Here is a 7,057-nt window from a genome sequence, read left to right on the forward strand (position 1 = left end):
CCCTACGTATTCCATTTCCAGAATTATGAAACAAGAAGATCAGTTCACCAATTGTGATATCATCAAAGATATTGCATAGATATGAGACGTATTTTATTTACCTATATATATATATATTTTTTGTAACATGAAGTTACTTCAAGAATCAATTCCGTCATGTTTTGTAATGCATATATGTATGTGCATGTTAAGTGTTGTCTATAGCTTGATGGTTGTAAATCACATGTCGTTTTTCCATGTCACAGTGTTTAACAATTCGATGTTTCGATGAATTCATTATTTTTTATATTGTTTTTTGTTCAATGAAAATGTAAACGTGTGTAGATTAATACTATTGCATAAATAAATCTTTTTGTTATATATTTAACTGATATAGAAATTTTTTGTAGTCCATTTCAAAGATTATAATATCGTTTTAATTTCTTATTTTTTTTAAATAATTTTTTGCTCTTTCAATAAATATCTCAAAAAGACATGCCAATGTTATAAGAAATTAAACTGTATTCCTCTATTTCAACTTGAATTTCATTTTCTTTCGATGAAAAAATAATTAGCAGGTTTTGCTTTAAATATAGTCAAAGTGCAGTCCATTACTTCTACCCATCGGGCCGCCCACCCCTCCCGGTGACGTTGTAAAAGCCAATAGGGCTAACAGCTACTGTCAACTCGAAAAAAAAATCCATTATTTCTATTGAAATTGATATTATAAAAAAAGTATTTTTCACGAGAAGAATATACTGAAGTAGCTACGCTAATAAATATATCAAATGAGACTTCGTTGGCTGGAACATGAAAATTAATATCGTTGTATAATAGAAGGATAATTATAATTAACTCATTGCTTAGACCTAAGTAATACTATGAGTTGAGCATTTTGTATTCATTCAAAATGAATACAGGAGCTTGAATCTCTGCCTTGACGAGCGGTTTCACTGTGTAAACATTTCGGAGAGTAATTTGTGACCTCTATAAGTCTCAGTTTCATCTTCTCTGGCTCCTAAACCAGGTATTACTTGCAGTTTCATTTGAATTAACCAGAACGTTTATGTAAAATACCTTTTTTTTATTATTTAGTCAAAAATATTCTTTAAAAATTGCTATACTTATTAAACAAGAAGAATAAAAAAAAACGTAAACAACGTTATTGCAACAACGTGAAGCACAACCACAAATTTCAAGCACCATCTGTCTTTCCACAGCCGAGCGCGGAAACTCCAATTATGCCGATAGTTATAATCAATTCAATTTTACATGTTCTGAAATTCAAGGAAATAAACAAGTAATATTAAGCTTCCGTGGACACTGCTATTCCATTAACTCGAAATAACTTATTCATCCCACCCGTAACTTTTACATCAAGTGTCAAAGATTATTTGCAGCGTAGTCGAGCTATACATGTATCTTGCACCAACTAGACGATTTAGTAAATTACATTCTACTGCAAAAATTCTGCCAATTCTGGATTTTTCTCTCCACACCTTTAATATTGGCGATTTGGACAATGATATTCTTTTCTTTGTTGCTTTAATGGTAACAGTTTTTCAGAAGAAAAAGCAAATCTCATACAAGTTTATTTTTATTTTTCAACTCACAATGACAAATTTCAGATTTAAGGTAACTGTTAGATCAGACGTGTAACTAAAATGAGAAAAAACTTTCTAGGCACATTCGTATTTTGAAATTAAAATATTCGACCCAGTTAAATTCCTAATATTCCTAATTATCTATAAAAGTTATGAATAAAGACATTGAAGAATATTATAAATTATTTTCAGAAAGCTAGGATTTAATTTGAAAAACACTATCACAAAAAGTCAATTTAAAATCGCCTTCCCTGAGATATTAACTTTTCACTTCATTAAGCTGACTACTTTTTCAAGTTATGAGCTAAAGCGAATTTATAGCTGTAAATCAAAATTAAATTATTACTTATCGATGCTGGGTTTGTTTTCATTAGTACTTATATAAAAAATATATATTTGTTGAGTAAAATATTGCGATGTTTTTATGAACTCACCGACAGAAATTTTTATTATTTTTTATGTAATTACATTTTCTGCGAGTTACCTACCTATAGTTTATAGCTATATATTTCGTACCAAAACTAATATTATTTTTCAATTTGCGTTAAATTTTCTTAAAATAAAAATCTTGTGTGTTTTTAGAACACAATGTTAGAAAATTTTCTTTGGATTCCAACGTTCCGAATTTACCTACGTATTTTACGAAAAATGTTCGATTAATTTGTATAAAAAATATGTTTTCTTAACTTGCAAGATATGAATCAAAACTATTACTTACGGTACTAATAACTGCCGACACCTTTCTCATATAAAATATTCTTATATTATAATATTATAAAACAATTTTATTTTTAACCATACTCAAGAATGACATACTTCTGTTAATATATTACGCCTGCTGATCCATCAATATTAAACATTACATTTGGTCTCAATATATTAAACGTGATATGGCATTTAATATAAATTTATAGCTCTAGAAAGTTTATTATCTGTTTCATTATTTTATTAAAATTTCACCTTTGTATATGTATATGTATATGTAAATTATGAAATGACTATTTAGAAATTTTGCAGATTATATTAAAATTATTTAATTCAATGCTATAAAGCTCCAATGTCATTATTTGCTCATTTAATTAATTTTTAAAGTGTATACTTATACACAGTCAAACATAAATTCAGGAAATGAATGTAGTTTGGTTATGTTATGAAAAGGGATGAAAGGTGCGTGAATAAAAGAAGTGATGATAATGAATGAAGATGGGTACCTCTGAGAGGGGGTATAGAAGACTCAAACTAATATTGAAAAATGTGAGATGTAGAGTATGTATACATTATTTATTTTAATCCCTTTCGTTTCTGTCTAATATGTGATAAATGTCCAAATTTTATCTATATATATATAAATATATAAATTCTTTATTATATTTTTTTAATTTATAAGCAAAGCAAAGAGAAAGCGCTAAATCACTAAGTGTATTCCATCGCCCATGAATATATGAATAGGTTTTGCAGAGAAGTCCGGTGCAGTTCACTCAAATTATTTACAGTTATATGACGAGAATCATTGTAATTCACGTTGGACTGCGGGAGATATAAATATGCAGATATATTTTTACATACAAGCAGTATATTTTTTTTATTTTTCTCCACTTTTACAATAAACATATCGTTAAGATTTGTTTTAATACTTTTAAACTGCCTTTCAAACCCGCATGCTATTTCACCATATGGCATTTGATCGATTTCTATGTCAATTTAGGTGAGTGCTGAATTTGTAATAGATCGTATCATATAAGTGGTATTCTACTGTTTTGGTGATGTCATAACATTAGATGCAGTTTTTTTAATACCATATATTCTATCATATAATATTTATTTCAAAAACCTAAACATTTGTTTAATAGATATGCTATTTGAAGCTTGACAAATAAATACAAGACTTTAGTCTTCAAGAATTTGTTATTTTAGTATATAATTTTATAACTAAAATGGAAGCAAAGAAAAAATTGCCTCAATCTGCTTTCTTACTTGCATCTTTTGTGCTAAAAGAGCAAATACAGTTGTTGGAAAAAACTTATTTAGTGGAAATTAAAATATAAAAGAAAGAATGAGAATGTCACTTCTCACCCATGTACAAACCGAATGGCGATCAGAGCACGAACTGGCCGCCGACTCAGATTTGGTGCATACATAGGGGCCCCGTAGAGGGCCATAAACCGCAGGATCCCCAAATATAACCTCCGGCAAGAAGCGCTCGGTCCCCTAAGTTGTATAGCAGCCGTTTGAGCCCAGCCGCTGTCCATTCCAACTTAGGAGCTAAGCGTCGGACGTGTTCCGCGAAGTTCCACCGGCTATCAATGACCAGATCTAGGTACTTTATCGTCCACTCGACACCGATGGTAGCCCCTCCTGCCGTTCTTCGGGATCCAACTGGAGGTGGTGCATTCCGAGTGGTGGTGTTTAATTCTACATCGATCACGACCGGAATAGTGGTGTCGTCTTCGTTATATCCCGCATAGAGCACCCCAGGGCGCAAAGTCATTCCTGGAGGGATGTAAGCCCTTTAGAGTCATAAAAATAGGGGGCCAACCACGACCTCCACCACCTCCGGCCGGTCTGAGTTTGCGGGGGAACCCAGGTACGGAGCTTATCCCTCACCATTAAATAAGGCCGTCCCCACACGTCTCTATTCAGTCTCCAGCATCCCCTGGAGAGCCTGGTTTTTGGCTAGCCAGATTTCCACCCTGAGAGCAGCCGTCGCAGCCCTTTACTCCTCGTACAACTCCGCCTCTCTGTCCTCAGCGTCCTAAGGGTGGATGCGGAGCCTACGCATCGTCATCGGTGCACTCACTAAGCAAAGCAGTACCTGACGCTTGAGCTGTACTGGATGGAAACGGGGCATCGCCACGTCACAAATTCTAGACATGACGTCCTTGAACCATCTGGCTTCCACGTTGACGTCGGCTGGCTTGTCTGGTGGAATTAATCAGGCCTGCTAGATTGCGGCTTCCGAGAACAGCTCTAGGATGCCTTAAGGCCCTTCACGGCCCACACGGGGTCTGTCTAAGACGTCGAACCGGATATACCTGTGCTCGGAATACGTTTCCAACTATCCAATGACGCGCCAGTTGACGACGCGCGATGACAGAGCCTGGCTGGCGAACGAAATGTCCAGCACCGACTCTCTTTCCATCACATCACATTCACACGTAGGCACCGAACCCTGGTTTAGAACGACTAAACCTGTCTCAAGAACTCGGGGCGGTAGACACGGGCAGTCTGCCATCCCGCTTCGATGAGTTCCTCGAGGCGTGCCGTACCACGCTGACATGCCTCTGGAAGCATCTACAAATCCATCTTGCGTTGGATTCGCGATTGGATAGCCATAATGGGAGGCCGCGGGCTGGGCGAAAGAGTTACTTCAACCTCCCCTACCTTTCTGGCGACGAGGAATTACACTGGTTTTTTTGTGGTTAGACTGGGCACTTTATACCTAGGGTCCCACATAACCACAGCTGCCCTCCCCGGGCTGAGTGGTATGCGAAAAGCATTTTTCCAGCGTCATCAAAAAAAAGACCTATCTCAAGAGCCCAGTCTTCCACCATCCTACCCCGGATGTTGGTGAGCCAAGAATTCCAAGCCAAGTTCTTGCCATTGAAGTCCTCGAGGACAAGCACGGGTAGGGAACGGACGACGATGGTGACAAACTCCTTCAGGGAATTGTGGAACTTGGCGAGGGTTCGGTTCGGAGATATTCACCGCTGGGTTGCAATGAGTATACCGGTTCTTACGGCCGCTGAATACCACGTGACAATACGCCTTCCCCTGGACTCGGAGGACGATAAATAACCTTTCCCAGTGCAAAACAATGTACATTCCTTAAAAAAAATCTGCTCTAACGGGTGGTTCCCATTCAGAATGAATAGCGTTATAATAATTGTTCCGCAATTATTTGGCTGATTAAAACCATTCATACATCAGTTATCAGAAATCTAATGGTAATCGTAGGTATTCTCATATAATTTTAACATACTTAGTATAACCATAGTAATAATAGTAACATACTTAGTAACAACGTAGTAGGAAGTAACAAACATAAAAGCGAACATTAGCTAGTTTGCCTAAACAGCTAACTTTGTGTACATTTCACCTTAACAGCGTTTATTCACAAAGATTAACTAAATAACTCAGGTAATAGTCAGGCAAAAGGAGAGTCATTTTCTTTTGTATTTAAAGCGCCATTTGAATGTTTTGTGATTTCTATATAACATTAAAAGCATTTGTATTTTTTAAAATAGTATCTGTAATGTTAACTTTTGAATGTATTAATTATTTTTTTGTTAGTAATAAGATTTTTTTTTAGTACGATTGTTTGCTAATAATTATAAATTTCATGGTTTCAAAATTTATTCCAAATGAGGAAAATCTCCTGGAATATTTCGAAGGCATAGATTGTAATTATACAATATACTAAGAACAAATCATAAGCATGTATCTGTTGTTGTTTATACATGTTAAAAGTAATGCTATACAAGCAAAATATCTAAATACATTAAATATTAATATTTTATCATGCAAAATATAATACTTCACGAACAATTTTTACCCAAGATGACTCATAAGGTGAGTGCTATTTATCTACCCACTTTTCATAGAAGTGAATGTAATTATTTATTTTTTTTATTATACCTTTGCTAAGTTAAAGGCTTTCCTGGTAGTAATGAGAAAACTATATGAAAATTGTAATAAGATTATCTTATTATAAACAGATTATTTCATAATAAACACGGTTAATAAGATGAGCGGATTCACGTTACATCTATTTTACTCCTTTAAACCACATTTCTTAATAATCTATATCTATGTAAAAGAAAGTGGTGTTAGTTACACTATTTTAATAACTCATGAGAGGCTGTGGGGATATGGTTGAAAATTGGTGGAGAGATAGCTTAGAACCTTAAATAAGATATTTAGTTCTGTTCGATCGACAAGGAAAAAAAAAACCAATAAATTATAATATCTGGTTATTTATGGCCTCTAGGATGGACTAGAGTTCGGCCGGTCAGTTATACATAAATTTGTTATTTCCGTTTTAAAGTATGATGTGACAGATATAGACAAGGCAATAATTCTTAAGGTTTGTGATGTTTTAGTAGTCCATTTATCTATCGCAACATATAATATAGAAGATAAGTTTAGTTCATAATTTTCTTTTATTTCAAACTTTTATTTTAAATATAAAAAAAAATAGAAAATATTAAAATTATTAACTTAACCAAGTAGAATGATGTTTAATTCATCGTAATTGTCAAATTCGTTTAGAGTTAGGATCTTGCCTCCATATACATTCACAAAATTCTTACATACATATCGAGAAGTACAGGAAAAATATATTTTTTGGTATTTACCACATAAGGGCAAAGGAAGGCGTCCCTTACATTTCATGTTATCGTTCTATTATTGTTGACAGCAACACAAGTGGCTATTAATTAATTTATCCAACTACATACATGTCACCCAGGGGTAAT

Source organism: Danaus plexippus (genome assembly GCF_018135715.1).
Source record: "Danaus plexippus chromosome 9 unlocalized genomic scaffold, MEX_DaPlex mxdp_24, whole genome shotgun sequence".
Lineage (NCBI taxonomy): Eukaryota > Metazoa > Arthropoda > Insecta > Lepidoptera > Nymphalidae > Danaus > Danaus plexippus.